Source organism: Lepisosteus oculatus, chromosome 22, assembly GCF_040954835.1.
Source record: "Lepisosteus oculatus isolate fLepOcu1 chromosome 22, fLepOcu1.hap2, whole genome shotgun sequence".
NCBI classification, from domain to species: domain Eukaryota; kingdom Metazoa; phylum Chordata; class Actinopteri; order Semionotiformes; family Lepisosteidae; genus Lepisosteus; species Lepisosteus oculatus.
In genome coordinates, this window is record NC_090717.1 from 3,927,097 (window position 1) to 3,943,434 (window position 16,338).

The following is a 16,338-nucleotide window of genomic DNA, read 5'->3' on the forward strand; positions in this document are numbered from 1 at the left end:
GTGGAGCACCTTTTATGTGTTCTTTAATTTATTGAATATGATGTTATATTGACTAAAGGCTGCTGAGCCCAATTTAATTTTCCATTCCATTCATTCAAAATCACATCCATGAACATGAATTAAACAATTAATGATGTAAATAACTGTAGGGATATCATCATCTTGTTTTGGTGTTGAGGATTTTACTGTAGCAAATGTTCCCTAACAGTACGCAGTACAGTATGTGCTTACTCACATACACTATACAATGTAGTGTAAATATACACTAGATCAGTTATAAGAATATTTAAGCAGTACAGCTATACAGTATATTCACATACAGTATGACACATAAATAAGGTGTATATACATGGAAAATTTTATTGAGAGGCACACAGTATGAGTTTTATAATGATATACCATCTCTTGCTTCTATTCATAAAGCCTACCCATTTGAGTTACGAACAAAACAAATTAAGAAACAATTCGCATTTACATTGAGACCAGTCAACACATTTATAAAGTAGGGTATTTACTGGTAAAACGGGAGCTTTGCATTTGGGATTTTTACCCACGACCCTCCCCTGCTGTTCCCGAGCAAAGAGAAAAAAACATATTTTGATGTGAGCAGGATTGCACTGCTGGAAACTGCTCCCATTACTCCCATGTAAGAAACTCAATACAAGTACAAAGTATATTAAAACATTAAAGTTTCAGCGTCTCAGAAAGCTTTCCTTCCTGAGGTTGCAGAAGCAGTAGTCTCCAGGTTGCCAAGAACTCTCACAGTCATAATATGCAAAGCTGTCACTCTCAAAGGCATGTTAAAGGCATAGCTATAAGCCAAGTATTACTCTAACTGTACATTAAACTCATTATTAAATCATTATCATTATTAAATCAGCTAGCAATGAACCAGAATGTCTTTATCTTTATAGAAAGTGAAGTAACAGCTATTTCTGACCTGAGGTATTCAGAATAGAATAGATTCTTCAAATAATGCGCACAGCTAAAAGTTTTATATTATAACTTCAATTCAATTAGATTTAATAATATCAGAGGAGAGTACATCTCTCTCAAGTCATATCTGTCCCTGTTCTTAAACAAGGCTTCTCATACAGTATGTGTAATAGAAAAGCTCATCACTCGTCAAAGTATCTCTGTGTTTTAGAGCTCTCACTTAAGAAAAGACAGGAAAAAGTGTGTTGAAATAGTCTGCTGAAAACATTAGATGCCTGCAAACTGTTAGTACAGTATATTTGAAAAGAAATATATAAAAAAGATAAATAGCATCGAAAAATTATACTAACTGTGCAAGTAATATGATTTATTAAAACAGAAACCTGGTTCTTAGTATCTGTTGATCTTCCTTCTTAGGAAGTGCAATTGCTAAAAATAGACTTAATTCTCAAATTAGTATTTTACAATAAGAATCAGGGTAACATTTCAATATGAAATGTGACACGCTGTCAAAATGCAAATTTACTTTGTTAAATTCAGTGAGCTGCAGTCATTTTGCAAATCTGCAGGTTATTTCTTCTGGGAATTTCAACTCCTGTCTTTAATGTTGTCTGAAAACAATTATACAGATAAACCAGACAGATGTGACGATCCAGGACCAGTGTGGTGACTCTGCCTTCCAGAATGTGGTCTGTGGTTCACAGAAACAGCTTCCCAGTTTTGTTCCTACTGCTCTGTGTTGCAGCACAATGTTTAATTCTCCAGACATCTTGTCCTCAAACAGGTCAATAGGAACCTCAGTACTCAAGTGGATGTCTTTTGCTATTCATATTCTGCACTTTCCTTTATTAAATCATATATTTTTAGTGGATATCTAAACAAACTCTTACCAAACCATCTATATCAAATACCTTTTATTAAATTGAGTGACTCAGGTCTGTATTTATCACAATCAATCTACCTATTTCCTACTACTAACGAATCAATTTGCTTATAATTTAATAAAATAAATAGAATTATTAATGGTATAATTTATGTAACGCTTAGGCTATTTGTTTTCACCATGTATCATAGCATAGAAGGAAGCACTTTTTCTCCTTTTAATAATGGACGCAAAATCATTCTCATATGGTTCATATTTGCTTTGTAAATTAACTAACTCATGATCATTTATTATTAATTCTCTACCATGGTTTTCCCACAGTACAGTTTCTGCTATATGACCCCAAGATCAGTCAGTTCTAGAGTGTATATTATACTAAGTGAAAGATGAATGATACTGAATCAGTGAATCTGTCTCCATAATGCTGTGCAATATCCATTTGCACTTGTCATTCCTGATTCAATGCATATGAAGTGCTAATGCACATACATCATAGAAAGAGATTTTTACTGTAGTTACTGTTAGCTTCAACTTGAAATCGCCAGAACAGTTTTCAACTTATTTCTTTTCATCAGCAGAAGACAATGCATTTGAATCCCATGGTATCAGAAAGCGGGACAAAAAGAACATTTTTCATCACCATTCTGACAGCTCCCAGAAAGGTTACATTTGAATGAAACATATTCTATTTTCATTTCTATTAAGTTGTCGATTCAGCACTTGACCTTGTAAAGCGTATGCAATGTCTCTGTTTCAGTGATATTTTCTGTGGCACAGTATAACAGAACGTATTGTAGCATAATTCATTCTCCCTCAAAGTTTTAAGGGACTATTTGACTATTTTATATTTCAAAATAATTCCTTATAAAATTTAGATCTAATTATTGAAATAGGGGGGACATGATGTTTGGAGGCTTGTACATTGCTGCTTCAAACCTTTAGGGTCTTGCGTTCAATTGCAGACTAGTGAGTAGTCCTTCCATTACCACCTCATAGCCTGATCTTATGGTATCGCAAAAGCTAAGCAATCAAGGATGGGCCTGATCAGTACAGTGCTGGAAGACCAAGCTGCTGTTGCAAGTAATGCTGGTAGATCGGTAGGTGATACTTTCAATCTCACCTTCCTTAACCCAGTTCAACTGCTTCCTATACTGTATGTAAAGCACTATGGGAACCTTTGAGATGAAAAACACTATACAGTATACAGAACATGCAATTAATTATTACATGTAGGGAATTCTCTGTAAAGTCTGCATGTTTTCTCGTATTCACATGGGTTGTACTCTGGCATTCCAGGATATTCTATTTTGTTATCCTTACTAGGCTTAAATGGCTTTTGAAGATGGATGGATAAATGGGGGGAAATGGCAAATCATATTTTTAACATCAGTTGTTCATGCATTATTTATGTGTGAATAGTGCAATGGAGGAGATTTTATGAAGTGTGGTAGTAACAGTTTGTCTCATAGATCACAAGGGTTTTAGTCCTTGTAAAGGGAGCCCTTTCTCCCATGGGAAAAATGACACACAAATGTAAACCCCCTTCTCTTAAATCTTTACTCTCTCTCATTGAGCTCAGAAAAGACATTTTGGCAAGTTAATCAACTAGAAATCAGAATGGTCTATTACCAGGCTTCTTTTCTAATTGATGTGATGTTTGGAGATTGAGTAAATACGCAAAAGATTCCTATTATAACAGAACATTCCCTTTTTGGAACTGATAAAGTAAAAAAATTGGCGCTATTTTTGCAGAATGAAAATTAAGCATCTTGGACTACAAACAGCAAACAAATGCTCAATAATAAAGAGAAAAAACCTACGCTTATCAGAGATGCAGGGCTAAAGTATAATTTGGGCATTTGTGTGTTTGTTTCCAAGATAAACATCTAATACCAACACACTGGATGTTTAAGAGTTGAGGCACTGATTATTGAGGATGTCATAGAAGAAATTGCTCTGTACTTTGTCAAAAATGGATCAATATGATAATGAAAATACAAACTAAATAGCAAGCAATCCATGTTTTTTTCAGAGTTTATCTACAAACACACTTAAAGCAAAGCATCTGAACAATGACGCAACACAACCCTTATAGCTGATCACTTTGTGCTTGTGCATCAGAACCACCAAATCAGCAGATCAAACAATGTGCCTTCTGTGCTTTATTCACTGTTTCTGGTTTCTCCTCCTGCATTTGACTGCTGTGGTTTTCAGTCCAGATTATCCAGTCTAATGGGCAATAGATTGATGCAACTCCCACCAACTCTTTTCAGTGCGGCCTCTTCTTAATGGTGCTTAGGGCCCAATACATAGGTGATAGCCCCATGATCGCTCCACATCACTGCCCTGCAGAAGAGCAGCAGGAGGCTGTGTCTGAAGAAGGCATGCTCCAGCTGCAGGATAATGAAGCGAAGCAGACCCTTCTGTGGGTGGCAGCCATCAGGGTTAGTAAATAACCAGCGTGAGGTCTCATGTAGACTTGGGAGCTGCTGACAAGTTCATTACTTCTGTACGGAGATAAAACACCAAGGCCCACAAGGGCTTGTGCAAACCAAGACACTGCAAATTACTGCTTAATACCATATCTCATGAAATGATTATTGCCTGTTACCAAAACGTTACATTTACTGGGAAACATCACACTTCTCAGCAACAAGGTGTTTTTTCATTAATCCTATTGATCTGCTTTTTTAGAAGCACCTTGCTGTGGATGTGGGCTGGCAGAGCTGAAAACTTCACTATACTTTTCTGCTGTGCAGGTCTGGCCAAGAACTGCAACTACTGTACAGTATATATCATCCAGTAGGAGTTTTCATATCGGCTCCCTTAACGTAAGAATTTATATCCCCAGTATATTACATTAACTGTTAACAGACTATAATGTGTACCTGACAGTGCTGCTGTAAAACTGCAGGCTTCAGAGTTTCAAGATCTAATTAAGTTTGGAAGTCCCAAATAAATTCTGTAGGGGGTTTATCTGTCCCATGGGAAAAAGGAAAATAAATAATTCCACCTCACTCACACACTTTCATTGGTTAGCAGGAATTACCAATTGGTGGTGGATTCAGAGGATAATTAAGTTGTAGTATGTTTATGCTGAGGACAGCAAGTAGTCAGGAATTAGAATTCTTACTCTAAACAAAAACCCTACAGACATAATATTTCTCTGGGCATCTCTCTCACCAGAAAAGTATATACAGTGTGTATTCAGTACAAAGACCTCAAGGTGTCTTGTAGAGCTGTTGTAGTGTTGCAAGCTGTGCAGCTTGAAAGGGTCCCTACCAGGTCCAGTCTTTTATATAGTGTATGTCTGGTTGTCCTGTAAACTGTAAAGTCTCCAAACTGAACCCTAGCAGCAGGTTTCATTAGGAGCAACACCTCAAGCAGCAGTTTTCAAGAAAATTCTTTGTGAATCCATCCAAATACCGTACCTATTTTCTACCACTTTTATATGGTACAGTACAGGGGAGCCGGAGCCTATCCCAGCAAACAACGGTCATAAGGCTGGACACACCCTGGATGGGACGCCAAGTCTATCTCAGGGTACACCCAGACCCTCCCACTTGGGCCTGTTTTCCCAAAACCAAACACGGGGAGAGCATTCAGAGTCCATACACCCTCAGGTCTGGAATTGAACCCAAGGCCTCCAGCACTGCAAATTAGCAATGCTAACCACTGTGCTGCCCTTATGTTGTAAATGCTTTTTGTTATCCATTTATTGCAAGAAAATCAATATGTGGAAAGGTTTAAACTGCAGCAAATGGTATTTTAAGGTTGGCGAGTCATGAATTGCCTTTCCTATGTGTCGGTGCAAAAAGCTGTTTATTAGATTGTAAAAAAAGTTATTGAAGCCACAGCTACAAGTGTTTAGCCATTAATCTTTAAATATGCAACTTCTGCATCCTGTCCATGAAAAACAAATCAGTGCATTTCTTTAAAATCAGGCCAGAACATCTAATAAGATCCAGATCCAGCAAATATAGGACATGGCAATAGCTATGATAAATAAATCTCCTTACCTTACAGGTTGCTCAGTTAACATGCTCAAACTTTGGAAAGCAATGAAGTATCATCCATCTTCACAAAACATCAATAATGCATTAACCTCTCTTTCATAAAGTGGCAGTATGTAAAAAAAAAAAAGTTGTGAAACTTTATATTTTTTCTTCAGAGACCTTTTTTAAACTTTGCTTTGAAAAACAGGCCCAAAAGCACAATGCTGTCAAACAATCAAATTAGGCCATGTCTGCTTGTCTGTTGCTTGTCCTAACTTGCAGTGCGAACTTCATCTGTCACAGTTTGCCTGTGAGGTGTTTCTGTTTTCTGTTTGCTGAGAGCAATTCTATTTGCATTAATTGCAAATAATGATTCCTCATATTTTCACATGAGATATTCGTTGGGTCTTTAAAACAGAATTTCTATGGTTCCAGACCAGATATAAAATAAGACCACAAGGAGGAAAAGTAAAGAGCAATTCTCATGAGACTCAACCTGGACTCAAATGAAGCAAACTCCGCTTGGTTTCCCTGTTAATTTGCACAATAACTGTTGTGAACATTATTGAGTTTACAGCAAGGATTCATTTTTGAAGAACTGAACTTCAAAATTTTCAAAAAAATCAGATAAAATGCTATTTTCAAGTTTAGCCTTATTCAGTGTGTGAACATAAGGTTACAAATAATAGGAGGACATCGATCCCATTGTGTTTTTTTTATTTGTGTTTGACTCCTGAAGTGAAAAACTTGATTCATTTGGTTTGCTTTGTGATTAACAAAATGCAACTACAGATTTATAACAACAGGAAAAGGTGTTACAATGAATGAGAATGTGAAGAAATGTTAAGTCATGTTCACACAGTATAAAAATCTCAACTTCTCAACCAGATTTTACTTTCATTAATGCAATTTAGTAGGACTGGTCTCGATTGTATAGAAAATCTGATCATGTCTACTGTATGTTTAATGTTAATATTATATGTTTAGATTACATTAAAGAAATAGTATCTCAATTATTACAACAACAAATAATTATTTTCAGTATGCTGTACTGCCAGTAATAAATGTACTTTAACTGCAGGTACAGTACATTCGTGGTGTAATAGATTCCAAAGGCTTTGCTGCACAATTCAGACCCTTAAAGGTGACATTAAAATGTCTTGTTTTTTTCCAAAGGGCAAAATCCTAAACCGTCCCTTCACTAAAGGTAAAGCGATTAATTATTTACAGAAAATAAAATTAAATGTGTCTGTAAGGGACAAAGTAGGACATCTATTCCAAGATTTCATCTTTGGTTCAAGTATACAGTATTCCTTGAGCTCATTCATTTTTCAACATCCCGACATTGCTCTAAGCAGCACACATTATTAAACAATTCAAAGTGCACTGCAGAATATCTCACTCAAGTCTCAAGTTTTCCATCTCCTTCAAAATATGACACAATGAGTATAGAAGTACAGGGTTGAAAAGGCAACTTTTCAACACTGTATATTAGAACAGTTACAATTGAGAGGATGCTATTTGGCCCATATACTGTAGTCCTTGTGGTAGTTATTAGCAACCACATACAGTATCTAATTGATCCAATGATCTCATCCAATCTTTTTCTTGTGTTTGGTTAGGATATTTGCATGATATTTTGTTTCTAGAAATGTCCATGGCTAAGCTACACTCCCTTTTTTTCTTCATTTTTTTATTAAACCATAGTAATGTACATTGTATATTTCTGGAAGAAGGGCATGTGGTCTTTTGTGTTTTTTGTAATTACTTCTGTTTCCTCACCTGAAGAGTTGGAGTTCAAATAAAAATACGAGAAGTGTCTCCCGGTCTCAATTTTAAACCCACTTCCAGGTACAGTAGATTCCACTTCTATTCTCCTGCTCGGGTTTTCCTGTTCATTCTGTTCATTCTGAAGAAGTCCACTTTGCCTAAGAGGATTGTGAATACTTGCATCAAGCCCTCTTGTGATGTTCTCTGTTTACGAATTAAAAAGATTCAGTTCCTTCAGCCTGTCAGTTAATGTATTATCTCTGTTTGCTTTTTTAATTTTTCCGTCTGGTTGCCTAGATGATGTACATAATATGTCAACATAAACATCTACCTGTTAGTCTTTTCACTTAATTACTTCAGTTCACTATCAAAATAGTGAAAAGGCCACCATATACAGGTGGCTATTGGAATATATAATTATTGATTTTTAAGGAAGTTTTAGCAGAAGTCTTTCTGTCTTAATCAATCCACAAAAAATACTGGATTCAAATGCCTGGCATTAATAAATTGCTTAATCAGCATTTACGCCTTCATACTGTATGAGCAATGTAGATGATTATTTTGTATTTCCAATTAGATAATCCAAAATGCGTCATTTGTCACAAATCCCGATAATTTAAAAAATATAAAATACAGCCTAATGTAATGTTAATTTTCATAATAAACTGCTTTGCAAATGCCAAAGACTATGTGCCATGTAAAATTACTAATGTAATTATTTCCCAAAACCCAGATTAACTCTATCCTCTGAGCCACATGCATATTGCAGATTAGAATCACAGTGCTTCATGGCAAGTTTCCATCTGATACAAGAAGGAAGCATCCAGAAAATCAAAATGCCATCTGGTACACATTGCAGTTTTGGAGTGGGTGGTGGTTATGTACTAAAATAATGTAATATGAACATCGCAAAGGATTCAAACTAGAGGAGGCCATTCAGCAACTCTAGCTGATTTGAGAGTGATTTGAGAGTGATCACAGTTTGAGATTTTGGGCCAAGACCTTGTTAAATCTTTAAATAATTGAGAGCACAGCACCATCAGCTGATAATGCATTTAATCTAATGTTAATTTTCACTTCTACTAATTGTACTTGGATGCTTTTCAGAATTTCAATTATCACTGAGAAGATAACATAAAACAGAAGTTCTCATAGTTTCAGAGTTTCAAGGTGCCTTCTTACTTGAAAGTGTCTCATTTAAGACAGCTGCTGCCAAAGAAGTTAATCGTTCTGTATACATTGGAGTCACAAGCAGCTGCTGAGGCAGCGTTTCGACTGAAGACTTTAAACCATGCTCAGTGTTTATATTAGCATAATAACTTCAAGATGAGTTGACAAAGCTTGTTGCTTTATTGTCACACCATATAAATTTCATCATCCTTCGCCTGTATTGTATCAGCTGTCAAGATTCATTTCATTCAATTGACTTTTTATAGGCATTTATCCCCCTCACCCCATCAACCTGGGTGACACATTGATTAACTCAGAAATACCGTTAATGGACTTCAAAAGCAGCCTTGTTATTTATTCATTCAGTTAGTTATTTGTTTAATTGTGAAATGTATTCTCTACAATTGATTTAATAATTCAGGCTCACACTAAATTATTTTTTGATGACAACTGAAAATGTTATACTCATCTGAATTCCATTTAAGATATTAGGGGGGGAATGAGATTGAAATTATTGGGCACATGAAAGCCTTCTTGAAGCTGGGAATACTTTTTAAATGCAGTTTGTCGTTCAAGGTATGACTTCTTTTTTTTTCAAGTGTTCAGCTGTCTATTAATGTTATTACTTGCAGCGCAATCAATTTAGAGACAGCTATACAGCCTAAAACAGTAGATCCTCTTTAATCTGATTGATCAGAATATTCTATTGAAAATGATCAGGAAAACGTCAAAAGTAATTTGTCACGGTGGTTGACAGTTTTATTGTTTATACTTCAAGTATATCATAAATAATAATACCTTGTTTTGTGAGCTTTTATTCTGGACTCAATGAATTTGTAGAGTCAAATCTGTGGACCAGTAACTCTTTTTCAGAATCTTTAAATCTTTCGGCTCCTCTTCTTCCTCCCAAATATAATGCTTCATGATGATTTCCTATTTTTAGAGGATGGAATGAATGCACATTCCCATGTTGTTTCACCTGCTGTAATAGACAACATTAAGATGTTTGGATACAAAATCCATAAAACATGCCTGAAATCATTAAGTCTGTCTAGTTACTCTTAGTCATTTTGTGCTTTGCATTACTGAACCATTAGTTAGGCCACAAAGTGCAATATGACAAAGTCAGATGAGGTGTCTGTCTGCCAGCGTAATGCAAACCTTCTGGTCTTGTGGTGTGTAGATAAAGCTAATGTGAATCATCAGGCACAAGACCCAGAGGAAATCTGAACCAGTATGGAAAACAATGAAGAGATTACAGCCTTCCTAAAGATGCATGGAACTGGAAGACGAATGAATCATGCTATAGTATAGATTAAGTTGTTTCAGCAAGGGATTAATAGATATCATATTACTAATGAATTTACTTTAAAACTGAGGCTCTGTAATGTATTAATAAAGAATCTATAGATACCTAACGTTAGGGTTTGTGATAATGTTAGGATAAATATTAAGGTTTTACCAATGTATGCTTGCAATATAATAAGAAAAGACAAATAAACAAATGGGTGAAAGCATAAACAGGAGCTACTATTGAGCTCAAAGTGAAGACACTAGAACTGTAGTGGACTGGACACAGCAAGGACGGATAATTACACACCCAAATACTGTAAATACAGAACTAGATTCCCAGTGACCAAAAGTAGCTAAGAAAGCCTCCTGTAATTTCAGATGGTAAGGTGCAAGAATTGGGTTTCGCAGGGACCAGGTGGAGGTGAATAGCCAATGATTGATGTTTGTGGATAAGTCATGTTACGGCAACAGGAGATGGATAAAGGCTGAAGATGATAATAAAGAAATTATATTGTACAACTTCTTTTCTGGTATTACACAGGAATTTGATTCCCTTTGATTTTGAGAACACAGAAAGCACTAAGGACATTTTGTACAGCTGTGAATGTGACACTAATAAAATACCTTTTCCGTCCTACATTGTAGCAACGTTGTGCTATTGTTTCTCACTCTTTGATTCTTTGGAAAATAAAATAATAAATGCTATTAAACTACTGACAGATGTGTTGGCACAAGTTACATTGCATTTATTAGCTGCAAGTTCATGGTAGTGCTGATGAACCCAGGAAGTGAAAAACCCACACTATGACATGAATAGACCCATACAAAATCTTCAAAGAACTCTTTTTAACACATCCACAAATTCTAATGAATTCACATCAGTCTGCAATTTTGGTTTATCCTAACCTGGAATGGGTTGTCAAAGTGTTGTAGGTAAGCCTTTTGGTTCATAACAAGTGGGTTGTGGATTCAAGTCCCCAGCTGTGTCAATAGAGATCAGCATTGTTAAGGGATAATGCCTGTGATGGACCAGTGTCTCATCCAAGGGGAGTCTTGTGCTCCCCAGTTCGTTTAAAAGTACAGAAAACAGGACGAGGTCTGGCCTAATGACCTTTTCACCTAACCTAGAAAGATCATACTTCCAACTGTCTTCTAATCTTTCAGAATCCACTCAACAAAACAGGGAATGGGATCACCTTTAAAATAAACAACCTGTTTGACTTTTGTAATTTGATATACTGTAGTTATCACTCGTAACTCGTTAAAAAGTCTCTTTAAAAGACTTCACAGTTTAGGAGGCATACAGTACTAGGAATCAGTATCTCCCTGAGTCTCTCACATAGAAAAACTGAAATTAATTAAAACCATTTCAATGTAAGTGGATTGTAGCCTTTTTTAGTAGAAGAGAAGTTGACACCAGTGTGGCAAGAAGAATTTGCACTTAAAAGCACTGACAGATAATCAGAAAGGAACAGAGATGAATGGATAAAATCTTAATAATAACGAATTAAATAGAATGACTTCTTTTTTTTTGTTAGTAAATCCTAATAATGTTGAATTTCATTTGTCTTGAGCCGTATGAAGGTGTTACCAGTTCAGAATTTTTGAGACAAGCCCACTCACCACATGTTCCTCTTAGTTCTCAGATCCCATTGAGCACTATTGACATCCTAGCAGTAACACCACATTTTCTGAAAACAAATATCTGTTTTTGGAAGTTTTCAAATGTGAAATAGGATTGCTATACCAACAAATGTCTGCAAGTGCATTATAAGTAAAAAAAAGTTTTTTCTGAATTTGCATTATGATCAGAGAGCACAACAGAACCCATGTAGTTACATGACAAATACATTAATAAATTACAAAACATATGTTTGAGATGACAGCAGGATTCCATTAATATTCATCCACATTGTCTCAGATGGAGAAGCATAGAGTCTGAATCTGATTAACACCCATTTCCTCAGGGGATAGGCTAATTTTTGCTGTGCGATTGTTTGCCTTTGATGAACCTTGATTGAAACGGTCATGTTTGTTGGACTGAGAATCCACAGCAGTGTCTTCAATTACACCGAGCTAAGCCTTTCACGATTTGATATTGGGTTTTGTAAAAGAAGTGTTTATCAAAAGAGGAGGATTTAATTTCGGCATTAACAAGGGAACCTCTCTTCTCTCACAAGACAGGCCGGAACTAAATAATTAATTTGTGCCTCTTGTGTTGAAAGCAATGCAGTGTAATTAAGCAAGACCAAAAAAACAGAGTATAGTTTCTGGAATTTTCTAAAGTTTACATATACAACTAAACTCATAATTATTATTTTTTTGTCTGTTCAATAAAGTGTCAGTGCACCCTCTCCAAAAAGAGTCATTTTCCTCAATTTCCTCAACTAACTTGAAATTAGTTGTAGCTCTGAGTAATATGATTCTTCTACTCAGTATATTTGTGCAATGTAATGTCGTCATAGGAAAACAATATTTTAAATTAAAACAGCTTAATATAGTATGTTTTTTTTCTTTTGTCTTTTTTATTCTACGTTAACTACTTTCTCTGAAAACATAATCACCACTTTCAATTAGCCTGTGCAAAGCTTTAAAATAAATGAATGCTGAATAGTGGGACTACAGTATATTCATGGGCTATATTGAGAATTACCCTGTTGGGTTAATTAATCATTTTAATTGCAGCATTTTACATTCTTCTACATACTGAACAATGCAAATTCATGCAATTTACATCTCCTGGATTAATGCACTATTCCCCATTAGTAGACAGATCACAATATTTGCAGAGAGTAGCAATTAAAAAGTAATTCAGATTTTTTATTTGACTTATGAGATAATTTGCTAAGTGTGCTGAAGTGTCCTTCATAACAGAATAACTCATAAGCTATACTTGGGTTTGCATTATTATGGAATAACATTAATTTTCTTGCAAACTGTATTGCAAAGTTATAAAGTATGTAGCTTTCAGTTCCTTTCTTCAGACTAATTAATCACCATATAAAGCAAAAATATTTTATCGCAATGGAATATGGTTATTATTTTGAGTCATGGGAACAGCACACTGCAATACCTTTCCAATTTAAATGGTATTTGATTTTTAGAAACCACCATGTGTCTGACTTTCCTACCAGAACTAAGCCATTATACCTATCAGTGTTTAGGACCATGGGAGTACATCAGAGTTGCATGACTGCTGTACTCCCAGGGATCTGGTCAGTGCACCTTTTGGCTGAAGTTGCCTTGTTTTCCCATTTTAACTAGGTGCTCTGGTTTCCATAGTCCAAAGACATGCTGTCATGATTAATCAACATCTCTAAAAAATGTCCCCTGTGTACCATACATTTGTACAGTAAGTGTGTGTGTTCGTGCATGGTGGCATGCATATTCATGATCCCATCCAGGGTATATCTTGCCTTAAACCCATTGTCAGGGTCTGGATCTCCATGACCTGCACTGTAATAAATAGTTTTTCAAAACAAAGAGATGGAGGTATGTTGCTTTAAAGCCTCAATATGACAGTCCTCTTGTCAGCACCCTCTTGTCAGCTTGCAGTATTTCAGTCTTAGCAACAGTGGTTGTTTTTCCTCTTTATGTGTCTTTGCTGCTTGCCTTTTGCCATAACAATATGTTTTCTAAATAATTTCTTGTTAAACTGTTTGTTTGTTAAAAGGAAGCACATTTGTATATTGGGGAACTAAAATAACAAACCCAGTAGAACTATCTCACACTATACTGTACCTACTCTATAGGGATGGATTGATCTCCAATGGTCTTTATTCCCCAGGTTGCCCTTGCTGTCTCCATCTTCACCGCAACCCTCACTAGGATAAAGTTATTTTCACATAATGTTGAACATTTGTTCTTGTAAATCATAGATCCTTTGCTAAGTAAGTGAAGCAAAAAATAATGCTAAAGTCAAATATAAATTCAATCAAAGGTCCAGTGTCTAACCACAATATTTTACACTTTGTCAACTAACTTATTGAAAGGGGAAAAAGAACAGTAAGATGGCAATTTTGTCTCCAATATGAATGCTCACTTACACAAAGGCAATGTTCTGTGCTCCTTGGCTCATCATGAAATTTTAAATGTTTTATCTCCAGGCTTTACAGATCATGTAAACTGAGTGATGAAAAAACCTAATTATGGTGGGAATTACCATCCTTCAGGGCTACTGATGTCTTCCCTAGAATCTGTATCTTGCTGTCACTTCATTTCCTCGCAGACAATTGCTGAAAATGAAAATATGCCAAGCCTGCAGCCACAGTGAATATTTCCCTGAGGAACTGCTTGTTTCTTCTAATGCAGGAACAACATGGCTCAGGCTCAGTGTCAGTGAAAATAAATGTGTTTTTATTCCCCCAGGAAGGGGTTGTTTGGACTAGCTGAGGGGTGTTATGGGACAACACAACCAAGGCTGAAAATTTAACTCTGGCTGTTACTAGGAACCAATGTCAATCCAGCGGCTTATGGGAATAGCTTGTAGAAGCCTTGGAGGATTGCAGTTTTAGAAAAGAGGCTAGATTTAAAAGGAAGTAAAAAAATATGGACTGTGGTGTCATCAAGTGTGGTTTCAAGCTTATGCACTGTCATCCAGTTGTCGTACGCCTGCTATAAATTGGTAGGAAACAGAACAGTCTATTGAAAATGTCAGATTCATATAGTAGTTATCTTTTTGCAGTAAGTACCTAAAAATACAATCGTGGTGCCTAGTCTTACATCCTTAAACTATAATCTGTCTGTTTTTCAGTGTATAGAGTATCCATTTCAATCAGTATCCATTATGAGCCATCAGTCACTTTAACATGTCAGAAGCATTTCTGAAACATTTAATGATACTCATTTTTTACTTTGCCTAAGGCTTTCCACCATTTTTGACTTCCAGGAATCCCAATGATTCAACAGACATTTGTTTAAAAAAAAGTAACGATTGTAATTTGATAGTGCTAGTAATCTCTCTTTTATACCACTGTGTTCTAGAAACAACAGTAACACTTTGGAGTTTATGGAGATCCAGTTTTTCTGGAAATTGTGTTGGACAGACCACCTTGCCTTTGATATCCAAGTGACAGAGTGATTTCCTAATAAGGCATTAACATTAGTTTAGTCACAGACTCTTAGCGATTAAGCTTGCATGTAGTCAACCTCCAGGTCAAGTCTATCTGAGATGACATAACGTTTAAGATGAACAGACATAACTGCACTGCAAGGCTGAACAGAATTATACTATTACCGTATTACTATTACTCATATGCAAATGCAACTATATATCTGACAGTTCTGAAAATAGGACACATTAATTGCATGATATCAGTTTTGATTGTGAATCATTTTCATGGAAATTATTTCCTGCTATATGTTTAGCCTAACACAAATGAAGTTCAACATACACCTCACTCTATTATAGTGCATCAAGGAGCATTAGTGCAGAGGAAAATTGAACCATGTGACAATTATTTAAAGCATATTGTTCTGGAACTCACAGACAGTATAAATATTAGTACTGACATCACCTGAGTATGGTGGATGTAATTCATCACCTCATCTGCTGATGCTCACTGGAGTATAGACACAATCAGAGGTGGTAATGGCCAACCTCTGTCCAAAGCCAGTGGCAACAGAATAGGTTTTTCACCAAATTAAATTGCTCATATCGCTTGTCTGCTTTCATTACCTCCCATCGATTCTTATCCCAGACAGGCTATAATTTAAAATCTAAATTTGTGATAAACTGCAGTACAAATATATTTTCTTTAGCTGAACTCCTCTACCAAGAAATGTTCATCAAGGTCAATTACTAGGCTGTCATCTTTACATTCCTAAAGGGCCAACACAGCTCAATTACCACATTCCCTTCTGACAGCTAACCCTGGGATATATATGAATGCAATCTTGGCTTCAGTTTGAAAGCTGTGCTAAAGCACACTTTTCGCCACAAATATGGAAAATGGGGCAGACAAACGTGGATAAATTTCATTCCATGGGCGAATATCAAGAAGGAATGCTGCAGCCAGATTCGAACAGAAAAAAAAAACAGATACTGTATTTGACGCAGATTTTTTCTATCAAAGAATTTTTAAAAAGTGACTTTTATGGGCTCCTTGTCAACTCCCCAGATGTCATCCTGGAGCCTTGGATGCCCTGCATGAGATTTCGAATGAAAATTACACTTATACTGTTCAAAAATGAATATGAAAGAAAATATTAAATTAAGCAGATATCCAAGTACAGTAGGTAGTAGAGTTTGTCCTGCTAACAGGCTTCACCTAGACGCCTGGGTAGGCCATA